This window comes from Tenrec ecaudatus, chromosome 16 (assembly GCF_050624435.1).
Source record: "Tenrec ecaudatus isolate mTenEca1 chromosome 16, mTenEca1.hap1, whole genome shotgun sequence".
Taxonomy (NCBI): Eukaryota; Metazoa; Chordata; class Mammalia; order Afrosoricida; family Tenrecidae; genus Tenrec; species Tenrec ecaudatus.
The window spans coordinates 79,097,763-79,118,339 of record NC_134545.1 but is presented as its reverse complement, the minus strand read 5'-3'; the positions used below and the strand labels follow the sequence as shown (position 1 = coordinate 79,118,339).

The 20,577-nt window shown below is 48.5% G+C and overlaps 1 protein-coding gene across 5 annotated transcripts in view; it reads right to left on the bottom strand.

Moving 5' to 3' along the window:
- Positions 1-10,818, bottom strand: part of PLCE1 (phospholipase C epsilon 1) — a 319,921-nt gene extending 309,103 nt beyond the window's left edge. For all 5 annotated transcript variants that reach the window (XM_075533992.1, XM_075533993.1, XM_075533995.1 and 2 more), the window contains exon 1: positions 10,654-10,818. The gene's annotated coding sequence lies outside the window, so the exon portion shown is untranslated. The remainder of the gene's footprint in view (positions 1-10,653) is intronic.
- Between the last annotated feature and the right edge of the window lie 9,759 nt (positions 10,819-20,577).

The following is a 20,577-nucleotide window of genomic DNA, read 5'->3' as shown; positions in this document are numbered from 1 at the left end:
TCTTATAGGCCTATAGATAAAATCCAGGAGACCTCATCGCAAGGTCATTAGTTCAAAACCACCAGCTGCTCCTCAGAGAAAAGTGAGACTTTCCACTCCTATAAAGAGTTGTAGTCCCAGAAACCGACAGGGGAAGTTCTTCCCTGGCCTTTGGGGTCGCTGTGAGTTGGAATGAACTCAATGGCAGTGAGGGGGTTATAGGCTTGGAAATCAGGAAGGAGAACGAAGCAACAGACTGCCCTTCCCACTCCACCCCTGGCCAACCGCAGCACACTCCAAGAAGCAAGGAGGCCACATGAAGGGGTGAGGTTAAAATAAGTGGCGTTTCTGCCATCGCATGGGGAGAGTCAGCAAAAATAATAAAAATAATCATGATCATGGCCGATGTTTAGAAAACATTCTTATGAGAACTTGTATTCCTAAAGGGAGCCCTATTGGCACCGTGGTTAAAGTATTTATCAACTAGCCAGAAGGCTGGTAGTTTAAACCTACCAGGTGAGCTACAGGAGGAAGATGCAGCAGTCCGCTGCCATGAAGATTCATTTTAAAACCCTCACTGCCTGAGTCAATTCTGACTCCCAGCGACCCTATAGGAGGACAGGGGAGAACTGCCCCTTCAGGTTCTGAAACGTCAAATCGATAGGGGAGTAAGCAGCCTCGTGTGTCTCCCAAGAGCAGCTGATGTGTTCAAACCGCTGACCTTGGAGTAGCAGCTCAGTACGGAGCCCACTACATCACCAGGTCCCCATCCGTAAAGAGTGCAGCCTCGGCCACCCTGTGGGGCAGTCTACCCTGCCCTATAGGATTGATAAAAGTCACAGGCAACTCAACAGTCATGGGCATGGGCTGTTTTATTTTGCTTTGTTTAGGGGAGGGCTACAATTCCTACAAAGAACTCCAGTAGTGTAGCCGTCAAGCACTGGGCTGCTAACCTAGAGGCTGATGGTTCTAACCCACCAGTGGCCAGAGGGCAAAATTTGCGGTAGAAGAGAGTGCAGGCTAGAAAAAGTCTGGGGTTAGTTCCACTTGGTCACCTTGGGCCACTATGAGTGGAAACAGACTCCACCGCACCGAACGACCCTGTTCTAAAGCCCGTAAGTGCACTGCCTCGTTTACTGCTGAGAACACCTATTACCCTTCCCACGATCACACTGTGCAGACGAGGTCACGGGGGCCCCAACTGGCAAAGTAGCTGGCACAAGGTCACCCACTTTTTCAATACTGAACCCAGGCTGTAAAGAAGCCCACACAACCTGGCTCAGATCTAAGTGAGTTAAAAGCCACTTGAAACAAGGCAAACACTTTATCTCCTTCATCTTCAAGTTTGTAGGCTGAAGATCCTATTTGCAACATGCACTCCCTGAACTTGAGGTTTCATCTTTCTGAAAGGCAGAGCTCCAATCAATAAACATATGGAAGAGCCGGGTGAGGGCTGAGACCTTCATTTTCCAGCTTCTCCCTTAGCTTGAGGGGCCCTGGCGCCACAGCGGTCTCTCACCGGGCTGTGTTAGTCTGGGTGGACTGGAGAAACAAATCCATGGACACGCATATGTGTATAAGAAAGAGCTTTATACACAAGAGCAGTTACATACTTAGAAAGCATGCCCAGCCCAGTCCAGATCAAGTCCCTAAGTCTGATATTAGCCCATATGTCTGATACCAAGCTAAAAATTCCTCTTCAGACTCACGCAACACAGGCAATGGCGCCGAATGCAGGAAGATCACAGGGCAAAGGCTGGAAGGTCTGTGGATTCAGTGGCGGTGTAAGCATCTCAGAGCTGACAGGGGTCTCCACGTGGCTCCTCCAGCTCCAGGGCTCCATGTGTCTTGTCAGCAGGAAAGAGGAAGCAGAAAGCATCTGTCTGTACCTGGCCTCCAGTGAGCTCTTTATCTCCATGGCGCCTCCAAATGAGGTCATCAAGCTGCGACCTGTTTGACAGGATAGACTCCACCCCTTCACAAGTTTATGTAGCACCAGATTGTGTAACTACCACAGGCTGCGATCTTCAAGGTCTGCAGTTCGAAACCACCCACATCGCTTTAGAGAGAAACACGGTAGTTTCTTCTCCCGTAAACAGTTACAGTCTTGGAATCTCACAGGGGCGATTCTGAGTCGGCAACGACTTGATGGTAATACGTTTGGCTTTGTTTTTCCTTCGCTTAGCCTACAGAAGCCAGAGACACCTAGGACACAGTCTGAAAACCAGAGGCCCAAACCAACACCACTCTGATGATGTGCTTGCGAAACTAAGCACAGACAGAAAACCAGCAGCAACCAGCTAAGGCCACGAGGAAAAGGCAAATCTAAGGCACTGAGCCACCTCCCATACCCAGGTCCTGACACCAAGTATCAGAGGGGCCAGAAGGAGGTGGAATTCCGGGCTGGAGCAGAGAGTCAGGAATGAGGCAAATCCAATAAACAGGCAGAGGGGGCAAGCAGAGCCAAGGGAGCGCCAGGGCCAGCGGTCTGTGGTGAGCTAGCGAGGCCGCCTTAGGAACAGAGGTGGGAGAGAGAGCGAGGCCAGCGCAGGAACTGTGCTCGGAGCCAGAAGCTCCCAGCGTCAAGCTGTCCAGACACATTACAGGAGATGGGAACAGCAAAACTTACCGAGAACTTTAATAACTGATGTTTTTTGGGGGGACAACAAAAAAACTACATCGCCCTCCTTCCTGCTGATTCAGATCCTGCCTCTTCCTTACACACAAAAACATACCATCCAGTGGTTGATATTATCAGGCCCAGAAGATACAAATGCCTACGTGTGGTAGTGGCATTGGTTCAGAGAAGCAGGCTTCTTGGGTTCGAATCCCAGCTCCTCCACTTAATAAAACAATGGCTGTGAAAGTTTGGGGAATGTTTAACCTCTTTGGGCTGCACTTCTCTCCACTGGGACAAACAAAAATCCCACCGCCACCGAATTGATTCCAACTCCCTCACCCACCGCCACTGAGTTAATTCCAATTCATAGTAACAGGGTAGAAATGCCCCTGTGGGCTGAGACTGCACTTGTTTACATGAGTAGAAAGCTTCATCCTTCTCCTGAGAAGTGGTTTTGAACCACTGACTTTGTGGTTAGCAGACCAGCTTGTAAGCCTCCAGGGCTCCTGTATACATGGGTTTGTGAGGCTGTCCATCCTTATGGGAGCAGATAACCTCATATTTCCCCCCCTTAAATGAATGTAGGTAGCCTTAACCTAAAACCAAGCCCCCTGCTATGGAGTCAGTTCTGACTCAGAGCGAGCCTATGTGGCTTACCAAGGCTGTACGTGTTTACCAGAGCAGACAGCCACATCTTTCTCCCATGAAACGGCTGATGGATTTGAACTGCTAGCCTGGCAGTTAGAAGCCCAATGCCTGGGGCACCCAGAGAAGAAAAGTACCTCCCTCACAGGGTTTTCGGGAAGATAAAACTGCTCACATTCATTGTCATCAAGTCAATGCCAACTCACAGTGAAGATTAGGCAAGCTAGTCCATAGTAAGTACTTAAAACGACGCCAAGCACAAAGTAAACTCTTATTAAATGTTGGTTTTTCTTGCTTTCTTCGTTTCCGTAGTTCCCATTTCATTCCTGACCACTGTTCCCTTTTCTCTTCCATGCGGTGGTTGGTTCCGATTAAGGCTATAACAAATGACCACAAATTTAGAGCCTTAAACAATACAAATTTATCATTTTACAGGACAGGAGTTTAAAGTAGGGCTGCATTTGTGCCCACAGCAATGGGAGGGATGGGCCTGCTAACTGAAAGGTAGGTGGTTCTCCCAGGGAGGAAGATGGGGGCTATGCTCGAGTACAGATTCACAGCCTCGGAAACCCAGAGGAGCGGCTCTACTCTGCTCGATGGGGTCGCTATGAGAAGACTTTAAGGTAAGACACAGAGGAGGGCGGGGGCCCTGGGGAGCCCAGGCTCACAGGGATGGCAGAGCACCCAATAGAGTACTTCTGGAAATTTCCTCAAGCATTTCCTCATCAGCTGCAAGGATGGACCAAATGAACAAGGAGAGACCACTGAGACCTGCTACTATTTGAGGCGCCCAGGCAATGAAAAGTCCACTCCTGACCCCATATCAGCCCTGCCGTTCCAGCCAACCTCCTAGAAGACAAGAAGAATGCCAGGTCTCCTCTGGAGAGATTTCCGACTGAGTCAGCTTGATCCAGGCCTTCTCAAACACCAACAAGGCTCCAAATCCCCGTGGGCCTCTAGAAGGGCCCCACCTACCGAGACCACAGTCTTGAGTCATAACCTGACTGCCTTGGTCAGAAGGCCCTGAAACAAACGTGTAAGCTTTTCTATCTGCAAGCATGTCCGCATCCCCTTCCGGATTCTGAAATCCTGCCTGCAATGTGGTGCATTTGATCTACTGCTAAGGATCGTGTGACAGCTTCTTTGCTTCTCCATGTCCTCCTAAGTGGCCGAGTTTCTGCACACTATGATGGCTTCATGCCTCTCTCATCTGGATGGATTGTCTCTGTCCTGCTGAGGGTTCTCGGGGCTCTAAAAATGACACTTGGATTTGGGGTCTCTTTTCTCTTGCAGGGTCCCTCAAAATCACAATCAGTTCAATAGCAGTGGGTTTGGTTTGAGGTTTGGGGTTTCCTCCCCTAGAACACCACTTCTTGTACCTGTCTGTGGTTAGAGCCCTGGTGATGCTGTCCAGTAAGCACTGGTCTACTAGTCCCTAGGTTGGCGATTCAAATCCACCAGCTGCTCTGTGGGAGGAAGATGAGGCTGTCTGCTTGTTTCAGGAGAATCTAACCATACGGGGAAAGGGAAATACTCAATCCCTGTCCTCTCTAACAAGATCTCCAAGATGGTTTGGCACAGTGGCTACACCCATGGGCTCCAATATAACAATTGGGAGGATGGTACAGGACGTGACAGGGTTGCGTTCGGTCTGACATGAAGTCTCTGAGTCAGAACCAGATGGTTGGGAGTGGCAATGGGTATACCTGTGGTTAAAGGGGGCCTCGTGGTATAGTGGATTGCTAGCTACAAGGTTGGCAGTTCAAGCCCACCAACCACTCCTCAGGAGAAAGATAATGTTAATGAGGCAATACTGTGTGGGGTGTGTCCTGAGACCCACTCTTTTGAGATATAAAAGCGGATGAAGCAAGGTGACATGCTACCTAGCCACTTGAGATCTCCAAAGACTTAAGAAATGAAGCTGAAGAGAAACAGGCTTTGTCCCATGAGTCAACAGAGAAAAAGAACCTAGAGTTAGTGGCCTGAATTCCAGCACCTGTTCTTCTTAGGGGCCACCTAGTTGGTTCCGACTCATAGCGACCCTGTCCCACAGGAAAACACCCATCCCAGTCCTGAGACATCCTCCCAATTGGTCTTATGTGTGAGCTCACTGTTGAGCCGCTGGGTCAACCCAGCCCATCGAAGGGCTCCCTCGTTTCCACTGCCCCTCCACTTTACAAGCACGAGGCCCTTCTCCAGGGACTGATGTCTCCTGACAACACGCTCAAAGTACGAGAGACAGTCTGGCCATCCTGGCCTCGAAGGAGCACCTGGGCTGTGCTTCTTCCAAGACAGATCTGTTTGTTCGTTTGGCAGTCTGCGGTATTTTCTTTCTTTTTTTAATCATTTTATTAGAGGCTCATACAACTCTTATCACAAGCCACACATACATCCATTGTGTAAAGCACATCTGTACATTCATTGGCTCATCGTTCTCAAGCATTTTCAATATTCTTCGTCAGCACCCCCTACCCGTTAAACTACAAGAAGGTGGAGTGCTTGGTATTCTTGTTAGCACTTGGTATTCTTGTTAGAGCGGCACTAGCTAACCGAGGGACCACCGAGCGGTGCTTTAGGGATCAAGTGAGTTAGTCCACATGAAGTGCTCAGGACAGGGCCCAGCATGCAGTGCGCACTATCAAAGGGTTACCAAGAATAACTACGACTATTCTCATTTAAATGGATTGGTTAGCAGAATGTTAAGGAGCCCTGGTGCCATTGTCGAATAAGGGCTCAGCTGTTCACTGAGAAGACAGCGGTTCAAACTCTCCAGCTCAGTGATCTCAACCTTCCTAATGCCAAGACCTTTTAATATCCTTTAGTGGTTCCATGTGGTGGTGACCCCCCAACCATAAAATTTTTTTCATTGCTACTTCATAACTGTAATTGGACTACTGTTATGAATCAGGCGACCCCTGTGAAAGGTTCCTTCGATCCCCAAAGGGGTCGCGCCCCACAGGTTGAGAACCACTGCTCTAGCTGCTGCACTGGAAGGAAGCAACTCTAGCGGCTTCAGTAAAGTTTACAGCCTTGGAAGCCCAATGGGGCGATTCTTCTGTCTTCCAGGGTAGCTATGAGTCAAAACTGGCTTGACAGCAAGGGTTTTTTCGGGAAACGTTAATGTACACCTAACCATGGTTTAAAAACCAGATTTCTGCAATGATGGAAATGTTCATATTCGCAGTGTTTGGGATGGCAACCACCAGCCACAAGTTGAGCTCTTGAAATGTGACTAGTTAATTCTATTTTATTTTTAAGAAATTTAAATATACATACATATCTCTATCTATGTGTGGCTGTTATTGTTAGCTGCTATCCATGTTCAATCAGCCCCAACTGACAGTAACCTCACGTGCCATCCCCACGATCAATTACAGGTCGGACGGATTCCCTATGATCCACAGGGTTTTCCACTAGCTGGGTTGTTGGGTTTTTTTTGGCAAAAGAGCACCTGGCCTTTTATTCCAATCCATCTTCGTCTGGAAGCGCCAGTGAAACCAGCGAAGCGTCCTAGCAACATGCAAGCCGACTCTGACAGACAGAAGATGGCAGCATGTGCGGTGCACTGTCTGGGAATCGAACCAGGTCTCCGCCATCGAAGATGAAGATTCCACCACTGAACCCATAATGCCTACAAAGCTTAGTCCTCAGTCTGGCTGATGACAACCTTCAAGGAGGCTTCCAGAAGTTCATAGAAACTTTATCGTTTAGTTCCATTTTCCTACAAACTTATCATTGCTCCTTCATATTTAAGCGATAACACAGGTGACTTATAGTACTATAAAAATAAGCCTGAGTTTATGCATGCAGGGAGCAGGGACGCCTACAAGACGCTAGAGACCAAACCCATTACCACTGTATAAGTTCCAACCTATATACACCCTACAGGTACTGTCCCATAGGGCAGCGCTTCTCAACCTGTGGGTCATGACCCCTTTGGGGGTCGAATGACCCATTCACAGGGATCACCCAATTAGTAGCAAAATGGCAGTTCTGAAGTATCAATGAAAATAATTTTATGGTTAGGGGGTCACCACACCATAAGGAACTGTATGAAAGGGGCACGGCATCAGGAAGGTTGAGAATCACTGCCATAGGGTTTGCAAGGCTAGAAACTTTACATTAAGGCTGTATCCTTTTACCACATTCATTAAATCTGTATGCTTAGCAACTAATCTGAGAAGCTGGACGATATGAAGAAAGTGACATCAGGACTGGAGGAAGGTTCATTAACAACCTGTGTGATATGTGGATGACCCAACCTTGGTTACTGGAGGCAAACAGGACTGAACCCACTTACTGAAGATCAAGGGCTACAGCCTTCAGTATAGATTACACCCACCTCAATGTAAAAAAAAACCAAACCCAAATCTTCACAACTGGACCCAAAGAATAACACCTTGGCAAACAAAGAACAAAAATGAAGTCAGAGATTCCGTTTTACTTAGACCTACAGTCAACAGTCTATGCTCACGGAAGCAGCAGTCGAGAAATCAAACAACGTATTGCACTGGACAAATCTGTGGCCAAAGTGTTAAAGAGCAAAAATATCGCTTTGCAGACTAAGGTGAACCTGCCCCAAGCCATGGTATTTTCAACCACCCCATAAGCATGCAAAAACTGGACAAGAAATAAGTAAGAGTGGGAAAACTGGCAGAGCATCACCGGCATCTGGCTAAGTGAGTCTGAAGAGGGCTTCCAGACTAGCTTCGGACTTAGGGACTAGACTTGGACAGGGCTAGCCTGCTTTCTTGATATACAATTACTTCTGAATAGAAAGCTCTTTCTTTTACATAGATGAGTGTCGCTGGATTTGTTTCTCTGGACAATCCAGCCTAACACACTTGGTAAAGTGGAGGGTTCGCGAAAGAAGACTCTCAAGGAGGTCGACTGGCACTGTGGTGGCAAGGATGGTAGAGGACCAACAAAGGTTCTCTTTGGTTGTACACATGGTCGCTGAGTCAGAACCCCTCCATGGCACCCAACAACAACCCCCTGAACAGAAACAAAGTGTAGTGTCTTTCTCCTACAAAGCAGCTCCTGGGTTCAAACCATTGACCCTTCGGTAAAGCGTCAAGCGCTCTAACCACTGTGCAATCAGGGCTCCTTTACCTACTCCCAACTCCAACTGTTTCTTTTGGACCCCACCTCACTGTGCCATGTGCATCCTTGGGCCCCCATTAGGACCTTCTAATATCGCCCAGGAGCACCACGCTCCCCCGCCACTTCCTCCATCCTCAACCAATTTGCCACTCACACAATGCTAAGATCTCAACCAAGTACATGTGTGCTGGGGGGGAGGGGGGAGGTAAGGGGGCAGGAACTTGATCAAATAAATCCACACCCTGAGCTGGTCTCGATTTTTCAACCAGAAATTCTGAGACTTTTGTTTTGTCTTCCACCTAGAGGTAGCCCGGTCACAGGGAGGCGTCGTCGGGACTGGCTGGAACAGTTGTGATCCTATCTGGGCTTTGTCAGCCAGGTGGATAGAAGGCAGGGGCAGCCAATACACAGATGAACACGTGCAGGGCAGCCCGACGCTGTGCAAATCCCTCCTCTTGTCCAAGCACCAGAAACTGCCGCTTCTCTCTGCTTTAGAAAACTATCCCTTTGCTCATGTAGAAATGTGTGGGTGACAACTTACATATCAAACAATTAAAAGAAAACAGCCCCAAAATTGTGGAACAAAATCCCAGAGAAGAATGTCACTAAGAACGGTTGTGCAGAGAAAAAGAAAACCAACTACCGGCGCTGGGATCCAGCTTCACCACAATCTACTTGAGCACGGAATTTTTAATGACACAGGTCAACCTTGGGTCACATCCAAAGAGTTTATGTTTGTAGAAGGATTGAAGAACAGCCTGCCGGCTTAACCTTGCCCCTTCCTTATGTGATCCCAAGACATGGGCCAAAGCTGATACTATGGAATGCCCCCTGCAAGGCTATAAATGGAGGATAATGCTCAGACGTGATAAATTCCGCGTCTCTAAGATTCTTCCGATTGATTAGATTACCTCCTGGTCCAAAAGAGAGATTTGCGCAGCAGAACCGGAGTCTCGGCATTGGATACCGATCCACAATCATTTAGAGGGCGTCCTAGGTGTGAGCATGACGCCAAGAAGCCCTCAGCCGCAGAAATGTCTCCTAGACGGAAAAGCAGGGATAGGCACCAGGAGGTAAGATGCTGCAGGAAATAGGCTGGGGTGGCTTAACGGCACCAAAACTCCGTTTGAAGGACGGTTAGGAACCAGAGTGGCGAAAATGGGGAGTGGGGGAAGGGGCAGCCAGAAAGCGGAAAGGATGGTCAAGATGCCAGGCCCATGGGGCACCCTTCAGGGAAGTACTTGAGGAAGCATGGCTTGCTACTCTACTCTTCCCTCCCTCCCACCTCTGGGCCCTTCTGCATCCCCATTCCAAAACAGCCCTTCCAAAGTTCTCCCTTAACAGGGTCCAGTATTCGTGGGCTCCCAGTGCCCCTCTGTGGCACCGACGCCACAGTGTTCCGATCCATCTTGGCCACAAAAGAGTCCTACCCACCTGCCCAAGAAACAAGAGAAACCCCGTCAATGCTGCCGGGATCTAAACAGCCTAACTCCGCTCGCCTAATGCTTAAGGCAAGTGAAGTTATGAACTGTGTGCAAATAAAACTTGAAGAAGCAAATTTTATCTAACAGTCCCGAGGAGCTCACTATTTCAGAGGATGCTGATCAGGGTTTCGGGATGAATCTTTCTGACACTGAATAATTGATGGTCAGCTGAGCCAAGCAACCTGTGGCTTGAACGCTGAGCAAGGAGGGAAAACACACATTTACACTGCGGGTGTATAGGAGTTGGCACCGACTCGGTTGCAGTGAGTTCGGTGTTTCCCCCCTAATATTTAACATTAGCTGGGTTCGGGTTATCACCGGGGGCTTCCCGCCCCACCAGAGGCCGTCGGTTATTACAGCATGAACGTGAGTAACAGGACCACAGAGGAAGGGCGCGGGCTCTTTGCTACCACTTAAAATCAACGTTGTGTTTTCTAGGGCTTGATGTAAATCAATCTCTCCAGGAACAACCCCTGCGCTTTTTCCTTGAAACGCTGTTGCTAAGGACCGCCACACACACAAAAAGAGCCCCGATTTGTCTGCACGGTTCTCGCCACCTCCGCAGCGCGCACCCAGAATCAAGTGGAAACCCGAGACACCCATGTGCAGGCGAGGAGAGAACACGCATGGGGCGCTCTCCAGCCCGCGGGGCGGTCGACCTGCGCTCCCGGGAGACCCGCCCGCCCCGGAGGCCCCCTGGTCCGCCCGCCCGTGGGGACAGTGCGGCCAGGAGCCAGGCGGCGGACCCCCCCGCCCCCAACCAGCCCGTGGAATTCGCATCTCTCCTCCCTCTCCCCACCCCTGGCCACCCGGGTGGCTCACCTTGCGCCTCCGGGCCAGCGCCAGTGTCCCGAGTCCCCCGGCGCCGACTCTCGGGGGACCTGCAGTCCTCGCGCCCGTCGCTGCGGCGTCGGCGCCCCGCTTCTGCACGTCCCCGAAGCCGCCGGCGCCCGGGGCGCGAGGGCCAGGCAAGTGGCCGGGAGGCAGAGCCCGGGGCGCGCCGCCCCGCTCCGGCCCCGCGAGCCCGCCCGGGTCCCGTGTGCGCCCGCGCCCGCCCAGCTGTGCGCGCTGCCCGGACGGCGGCGGCGCGGGCGGCTGCGGGGCCCCCGCCCTGGGCCGGGCTTTCCCAGAACTCGCCGGTCCGCCCGCCCGCCCGCGCGCAGGGGTGAGAGGCTGCGAGCGCCGCCGCGGGCCGCGGGCAGCCGGGGGAGCGGCCTGCGCGGGCACCGCCCCTGGCCGGCGGCGCGAGGGGAGGGCGGCGCGGAGGGCGGGCTCGGCCGCCGCCCCCGCCCGCCCGGCCGCCCGCGGCGCGACCCCTGCGGGGTGGCCCGGCCCGCGCACCCGCGGCCCCGAAGGCTCGGAGCGACCTCCTCGCCCGGCGTGGGGCGGGCACCTGGGAGCGCCCGGCTGGGTCCCCGGCTCAGCAAAGGGCGGGAACTCGCCACCGCCGCGGGAATTCCACCTTCCCCCAAGGGGACCACCCCTGGTCGCCTGCGGTGGAAGCTGAAAGTTGCGGTGAATCACGACCTGCACCAGGTCGCGCTTGCCAATGGCAGCACCACGTCCCGAATCTATTGCCATTCATTCGTTTCGCGAACAAAACTCTTTTTTTCTGACCCATCGGTGCCCTGAACTGTGCCAACCATTGGAGATCAACTTTTTTTGTTGCTGACAATGGCGTTCTGCATCCGCGGGCCCCAAAGCCCCGTGCTCTTGCAGCGCTGAATCAAGCCAGGAGATTGTCCTCGCTGGACGAGACAGCCTCCCTAGCCGCTGGGGGCAGCCTTGATACCTAGTCCTAGGGGGTTATAAGAGACAAAGCAAAATAAAATCATCTTCCTCTTCCTTTTCCCTAAGGCCCCCGTGTCTTCCTCCTCCCCCCTTCCCTCTGACCTGTCCGTGTGTCTGGCCCCCTTTCCTACACCCAATCAAGACCAGTTCTTCCCGCAGCCCCGCCCAACTGGTCTACCCTTGACCCAAGCCAACCCTCAGCCATAATGTTCTTGCCCCTTGGACCACGTTAATCTGCACAGAAACCTTCACTAGCCCCCTAGACTGCTTAACCCCAAGTTCAAACCTACCAGCCTCTCGGAGGGAGAAAATCGAGGCTGTCGGCTGCTCTAAAGAATTAAATAACCTCAGAGACCTTGGCATGGAATAGAGGGCGTGGAATGGATTGGGTAGTGTTAGGTGTAGGGTAGACTCTCTGTGGCCCATGTGGCAGACTAGTGCCCTCTCGGGCTTTCTTGATAGGACTCTTTTCTGGAGTCAATGGCCAGGTCTTCTTCCCAGGAGAGGCCTAGCATCTGAGTGGGTTCAAACCACCCATCTTTCAAATCTTGTAACCATTTGTGCCACCTAACCAAACGGACTGCCTACTCACAGCGACTCCACAGAACTGGGCGGAACTGCTGGCCACGGTTTCGGAGGCTGCAAATCTGTATGTCCCCATCTTTGTCCCTCAGAGCAGCCGGGGGTTCAAACTGCTGACCTTGCTGTGGCCGGCTCAAAGAGTAACCCACTACACCACGTGGGCACCTTTGGTGCCACCAGCACTCCTTATTGTCCCTCTGCTTCCTTCCATACTAACATGCAAGGACTACTGGAGCCCAACCCTGCCTAAGATGCTCCACTGAAGAGCTCCCTCCCATCCCCACTCTGCACCAGCGCTTGAACTGAGCCACTGCCTGGAGCATCGCCCCCTTTCTCAAACACAAAGGTGAGCCTCTCTTGCAGGTCCATCTGAAAAGTGGCTTCCCCTCTCCTCCTTTGAGTCTCCCGTTCACGTGAGAAGTTACAGTCAGACTGCGTTGGAAGGGACCCAAAAATTCTGCCTACGAGGGAAAATCTGCTAGCTGGCCCTTCTACTGTTTACTGTTTTCTCAGAATTAAGATTTTAATTAAAACCAACATTACCTCCTCCCACAAGAGTTGGATTTGGCTCTGAGGAAACTGCTCATTAAGAGAGTGTGATCATAGCGCTCCAGCATGGGGGGGGGGGTCACTTACTCCAGCCCCTGAGCCACAGGGCCCCTGGACAGGTGAGGGGAGGACATGGAAAAACAAAGCCCCGGGCAATAAACCAGATGGACTCTTTATTGAATAGACAGCTTTATATCATGGCTTTATAATTCATTGAACAAAACTTGTTAATCCCTTAGAGCTCCTTGATGTTCCACAAGGAAAAAAAAATAGGTGCAGAGGAATACACTTGCTTCGAAGTTGTGGATGCACACGCAGTAAACACTGAAGCCTGCAAACGCGGCCCTGCACCGGTAGTAACCTGGGCAAGTTGCGTTCCATGGAGCGAGCAATGATGGGAAACGCGATAGGTCCGTGCTGCTTTATCCCTGGAGCAGGGCGCCTTCCCAAATCTGTGCAGAGAGAGCGGGTCCAGATCAATGTCCCTTTGCTCACTCCTCTCTGGCTCTCTAAAGGAGACTGGAGGGAGCCGGGTCCCTAGGCTGCCTCACCGCATTGGAATGTCTGAGTTAACAGGGCTTCCAGCGGGCTCACTGCTCCTCTGAACTGCACTGCCCAGACTTTCTGGAGATTTTAATTCACTCCCCAACCTCGCCAACAGTTGCACACAAGGTGCCTTTTTTACGCCCCGCGTTCCGTTCAGGGAAACACGCAGACCATCTCAGGGGAACAATGGCCCCATTGAAGGCTTGTTCTGAGAGCAGCACATACCCTCCACACGGTGGGTTGCTGCCAGCCATTATCTGGAGGGAAAGAAGACAGACAGATAAGAGCCTGCGGACTGGGGAGCACTGGACAAGTGCCCTGGAAATTCATCTCAAAAATCCCCCACGTTATGCATCTTTGCATCCCAAATCATTCTGCCCAGTCAAACAACAACTTTATTTAAACCCAATGCTAGACTTGAAATTTCAGCCCAAAGTACACATCTCTTTTGAACTTGTTACAGAATGCTCACCACTCAGTAAAACATGGATTTAAGTAAGTGATAAATGGGAGGGGGGGATGCTAGGGAATTGAAGTCTCAAAGACAGTTTAGGAACCGACGCCAACTCTCTGTTTTCTTCACCTCCTGTACCCCATGCTGTAGTGTTCAGATTGGGGGGGGTGGCTGGTCTCTGATTTCTTGGTTGGTACTGCCAACTGGAGGCCCCACATCCCCTCCTGCATGTATTACAGAAAAAAAGGTTGGCCCTGTGCCACACTCAACAAGCCAGCCATCAGTGATCCCATTTATAAACAGACCCTTGGGGGCGGGGGGGGGGGGGACTCAGGAGTCAGCACAGACACCATGGGCTAATGTCTCTATTCTCCTGAGAAAAAGCAACTAAATTGCCAAACAGAAATTAGCCAAGGGGCAGCTAGGTAACCTTGAAGGCCAAAGAAGTAGGGAGGAATCCAGCCTTTCCTTTTAGGAGTAGCCTTGTCTGCCAGGTCAAAGCCACGGCCTCAGGCTTACCACTTGTCTGCAAATAGACTAGTCCGTTCAGACACTGGGGAGCTGGGGTGGGAGGAACAAACTTTCCAGCGTTATCTCAACTGTGAGGTTCTCAAATCCTAAAGCAGTTTGAGATTGGAGGGGGTAGGAGTGGGGGCTGCGAGCTAAAAGCAGCGGGTAGATCTACCTCTAGCTAAAGGTTGGTGGTTAGGAGTTGGGATGAGGGGAGTCTGGTGGGAACAGAACAAAGAAGCTTCCAAAGTATGGAAAACTTCCATTATATTTTATTTTATTTCCATGGACTTTTTGAAGCCCCGTTGTTTTTGAAGCAGAGAAAGACTCTCTCTGTATGCTGAATGTTCTCTCTCAATATCTAGCCAGTGCTAGGAGCACAGACTCAAGTGAGATTTACTCCTAAATACAAGTCCTTGTACGTTGCTTAGCTCTCTGTGCCTCCTTCTCCTTCCCTATCAAATGGAGCTGTGCCAATAGTCTTCCAACATTTCATGGAAAACGTACCTTTTTTCGGGGGGTGGGGGATGGCCATGCATGGATTTCCAAAAACATTTGCATCAAAACAAGCTCATATTAACTTATTATAAAAGAGCCCTGGCAAGATTGGGTGCTAAGTGTTGGACCTGTAAGGTCACGGGTTAAAATCCACCAACTTCTCTGAGGAAGGAAGATGAGGCTGTTTGTTCCCCTAAATTTTTACAGTCGCTGAAACAGCATTGAGAAGTTTTCCTCTGTCCTAGAGGGTCCTTATGAGTCGGAATTGACTCAGACAGCAGTGGGGTTTGACTAGGCATACCATTCTGTCTGAACGGGCACTAGTTTGAGGCATTCAGAAGGATACGACATCAATATGCTAAAATCGAAGCAAGGACAAACATCAAATTTATGGTGATGCTCGGGTGGAAGAATGATGAAATCATTGATGTTTTATGAAAGGTTTATGAGGAGAGAGCGCAAAGAAATCAGCCGTTTACAAATGGGTAGTTAGTAGGCGCAAAAGAAATCAGCCGTTTACAAATGGGTAGTTAGTAGGCGCAAAGAAATCAGCCGTTTACAAATGGGTAGTTAGTTAGTAGGCGCAAAGAAATCAGCCATTTACAAATGGGTAGTTAGTTGAAAAAGAGGGGTAGATGATGCTGAAGATGAAGGCCAAAGCTGTAGACCATGCACATACATTTTCAAGGAAAAAAATAATCTTGCCCGGGCTCTAATCGAACTGACAATTAACAGCAGAAACAGCAAAACCCCATAGATGTCTCACATGGTTCATTTTACCCAATTTTGACTGAAAAACAAAACAAAGTTAAACCAGCTTTCTGCTCGAAGGATACCCAAGGTGTTGCACCAGATCAACTGCAGACAAGAGTGATGCTTGCGATGGAAATTTTAAGCAGGTGGTATCAAGATCCTGACGCATTTCTCGGAAGAATTGTAGCTAGAGGTGAAACATGGCTTGCACGTTACCATCCTGAGGACAAAGCACAATGAAAACAATGTCCGCCAAGCGGTGAGAGCGGTCCAGTCAAAGCAAAAGCAGACCAATCAAGGGTAAGGGTCCTGGCAGGAGTTCAGGAGGATGCCCAGGCACTTTGCCTGTTGACTTCCCAGAGGGTCAAAGACTGGAAACGGCTGCTAGTCTAAGAGTGTTTTGAGAAAGTTAGCTCAAGCTTTAGCAGAAAGCGTCACCACCAAGCTCTTCTCCACCAGGACGATACTCCTGCTCATTCCTCTTATCAAACAAGGCAAGTTTCCATGTGAAATCATTAGGCAGCCATCTAACAGGCCCCCCCTAACTTCTTTTGTTTCCTAATCTTAAAGATTCCCTAAAGGGCACCCATTTCTCTGCAGTTGTTGTTAGGGGCATAGATGGGGCAGATACCTAATCATAACAACCATTACCAGGCTTGACCCATTGTGCCAGTCCATCCCACTGAGAGTCTTCTTCGTTTCCACCGCCCGTATACTTTTCTAGTCTCGGCCTCCTGCTCCAGGGACTCATCCCTCCTGATAACATGTCCAAAGTCCCGCCCTCCTGGCTTCTCGGGAGCATTCTCGTTATACTTCTTCCAAAACAGGTTTGTTCATTCTTCTGAAAATCCATGGTTTACTCTATAGTATTCACCAACATCATAATTCAAAGGCATTGATTCTTCAGTCTTCCTTATTCATTTTCTGCCTTTCACACGAATATGTGGAATTGAAAATACCATGGCTCTGGTCAGGGATATCTTAGTTCTCCACGTGGCATCTTTGCTTTATAACACTTTAAAAAGGTCTTTTGCAACAGATTTGCCCAACGCATCACTTGATTTCTTGACTGCTCCTTTCCTGGGGTGGGGGTGGGTGGGTATGGTGGTAAAAGAAAAGTCTTTCAATATTTTCTCCATTTATCACGATATTGTTTACTAGTCCAGGTGTGAGAATGCTTTATTCTTTATATTAATTTGTGATCTGTACTGAAAGCTGTAATCTCTGATTTTCGTGATTAAGTGCTGCAAATTCTCTGTGCTTTCAACAAGAGAGGTGTGTCATCTGCACAGCACAGGTTAATTAACATTCCTCCAATATCAACGGCATGTTCTTTTTCCAAGTCCAGCCTCTAGGATTACTAGCTCAGCATACGTATGAATAAGTATGACGAAAACCCACAATCCTGACACATACCTTTCCTGGTTTAAACCACACAGCATCCCCTTGTTCTGCATGAGCAACTGCTTCTTGGTCTATGTACAGCTTTACATGAGCACAACTTGGTGTTTTAGAATTCTCATGCTTCTCAATATGATCTGTAATTTGATGTGATTCACACAGTGGAATGTCAATAAGCTCTAGGTCTAGAGAACAAGTCACCTAGCTAGTCTTATCTGCTTTCAGCCAAGAGCCGCCTGACAGCAGCAGCGCTATCTCACATTCCATGGCTTCTGGATCTAGCTGGAATTTCTGGCTGCTGCCTGTCGATGCAACCATTTTCAATCATCTTTAGTAAGATTTTACTTGCATGTGACGTTAACTATGTTGTTTTATAATTTCAGCATTCTGTTGGATCGCTGTGTTAGTCTGGGTAGACTAGAGAAACAAATTCATAGACACTTATGTGTATAAGACAGAGGTCTATATACAAGAGCAATCGAATATTGAGAAAACATCCCAGCCCAGTCCAGATCAAATCCATAAGTCATAATATTAGCCCATATGTCCAATACCAATCTATAAAGCCCTCTTCAGACTCACAAAATACATGCAATGATGCCGAATGCAGGAGGATCACAGGCCAGTGGGTTGGAAGTCTTCTGGATCCAGTGGTGTTGTAAGCATCTCAGTGCTGGCAGGGGTCTCTACGTGGCTTCTCCGGCTCCAGAGGTCTGGTTGCATCAGGGTAGGTCCATGTAGCTTCTCCAGCTCCCAGGGCGTTGTGCCATGTGTCTTGTCAGTAGAGCATCTCCCAGGGAATGAGCAGAGAGAGAAGTGTCTTCCCCCTCCAAGGAGGAAAATACAGGAGTTCCAAAAATTCTCAGGGGAAGGCCATGACCACACACATTGGCTGTAACCTGATTGACAGTAACCTGATTGACAGACCAGCTTCTACCCCTTCACTCTTAATCCTCTCCAGTCTCAAACTGACACCAGATTATGTAACTGCCACACATCAACATTTTTTGGAATGACCACGAATATGGATCCCTTGAAAATAGGATTTGGATGATTTTCCAAATATCAAATATTGGCAAAGACGTGTGAGCACCTACAGTAATGCATCTGATTGCTGAGACATCCCAATCGATTGCGTGATATTTCCAGGACCCTTACTTGTTATTTTTTGCCAGTGTCTTCCATGCAGCTTGGACGTCACCCTTCAACATCCTCCATTCTTGATCACATGCTACCTCCTGGAATGGTTGTGCCAACAAGTTCTTTTGGTACAGTGGCCCTGGGCTTTCTATCCATCTTTTTTGATGCTTCCGGTAGCAATCAATATTTTGCCAATAGAATCTTTCAATATTGCACCTCTAGGCTTGACTGTTTTCTTCAATCTTGCTGCTGGAGAAAGTCTGAGTATATTCTTCCTTCTAGTTTTCTAACTTCAAGTCTTTGCACATTTTGTAGTATTCCTCTACTTTGTTTTCTCCGTCAGCCCTTGGAAACCTTTTGTTCAGATCTTTTACTTCACCACTTCTGCCATTTGTTTGGATACTCGACATTGGAGTGCATTTTCGGAATCTCATCTGACATCCAACATGTTTTCTTGAAAATCAGATTTTTAATGCAGCATACATATTTCGGATTAGTCTTTGTGTTTGACATAACATCCCATCCTTCAATGCCTTCCATAGAAGGCATTTAAGATCAGACATTCAGATCAGGAAGGAGACCATAAAATATTGCATGGGTTTCTATTTTAAAATATATTGTTGCTGTTTTTCCAGTTTTTATAAGTAAGTTGGCATTAAACATTTTATCAATTTAATATTGGCAATTGATTTTTAAATTTTATTTCCTAAAAGGAAAAAAAATATCCCTTTTTACAGTTTGAAACAATACACACTATCTTCTCTTACGGCACACATGGAAATTGGTTTTATTTTATATTGGCATGTATCTCATATTAAAGGAGTAAAGGTAATATAATGCTAGGCTTATAAAAGATCTCATATATTTAAATAACACCTGGCTAGCTTATCTAAATTGTACATAATACTTGGACTGAGATATGAATTATATTTTAAATATTATGCTCACAAGCCTGGAATAATTAGATCTTATTTTACATCTGTAACTAACCATGATCATCATTTCTTGTAATTTTCGACACATATATGTAGATATTACTTGTTCTTAATTGGATTTTACTTTTGGAAGCCTGGATTTGTTTAAATAAGTTTGATTTTGTTGTTCATTTCACTGTTGGACTTGGAAGCTTTGGTTTCACAGAAGAGTGCTGTGGTCGCTCAGTAGGAATTGTGTAAATCCCCCTGAAGGCCAAGATTAAAAGCTCCCAACCATTGTTTTCCCTCAGAGGAACTCACCCGGGAAGGAAGAAAACTAGCATTTACTATAGTGTATTGATTATCAGCAGTTCACAACTTGACTTCTATTTCAAAATTCTTACTAAAGATTAAGCTTAACTGCTCTATAACTCATTAATTCTTTTAAAAAATCATTTTATTGGGGTTCCTACAACTCTTATCACAATCCATCCATTGTGTCAAGTACATTTGTACATTTGCTGCCAGCATCATTTTTAAAACTTTTTCCTTCTACTTGAGCCCTTGGTATCAGCTCCTCATTTTCCCCTCTCTCCCCCACCCTCCCTCCCTCACCTTTGATGATTTATAAATTATTATTATTATTTTGTCATGTCTCCCTTCACCCACTTTTCTGTTGTTCGTCCCCCAGGGAGGGAATTATATGTAGATCTTTGTGATCGGTTCCCCCCTTTTATCGCACCCCACCCTCCCTGTATCACCACTCTCACCACTGGTCTTGAGAGGTTCATCCATCCTGGATTCCCTGTGTTTCCAGTTCCTATCTGTACCAGTGCACGTCCTCTGGTCTAGCCAGATTTGTAGGGTAGAATTGAGATCATGATAGTGGGGAGAGGTAGGGGGTGTGGTGGTGGGGAAACATTAAAAAAATAGAGGAAAGTTGTATGTTTCATCGTTGCTGACAGGCTTGTCTCCTCCCTGCGACCCTTTTGTAAGGGGGTGTCCAGTTGCCTACAGATGGACTTTGGGTCCCCACTCTGCACTCCCCCTCATTCACAATTATATGACTTTTTGTTCTTTGATGCCTGCTACCTGATCCCATCAACACCTCATGATCACACCGGCTGGTGTGCTTCTTCCATGTGGGCTTTGTTGCTTCTCAGTTAGATGGTTGCTTGCTTATCAATTCTTTTTTTTTAAAACATTTGATTAGGGACTCATACAACTCTTAACACAATCCATACATACATCAATTGTGTAAACCACATCTGTACATTCTTTGCCCTGATCATTTTCAAGGCATTTGCTCTCCACTTAAGCCCTTTGCATCAGGTCCTCTTTTTTCTTCCCCCTCCCCACTTCCCCCTCCCTCATGAGCCCTTGACAATTTATAAATTATTATTTTGTCATATCTTGCCCTGTCCGATGTCTCCCTTCACCCCCTTTTCTGTTTTCCGTCCCCCAGGGAGGAGGTCACATATAGATCCTTGTAATCAGTTCCCTCTTTCCAACCCACTCACCCTCTACCCTCCCAGTATCGCCCCCTCACACCCCTGGTCCTGAAGGTATCATCCACCCTGGATTCCCTGTGCCTCCAGCTCCTATGTG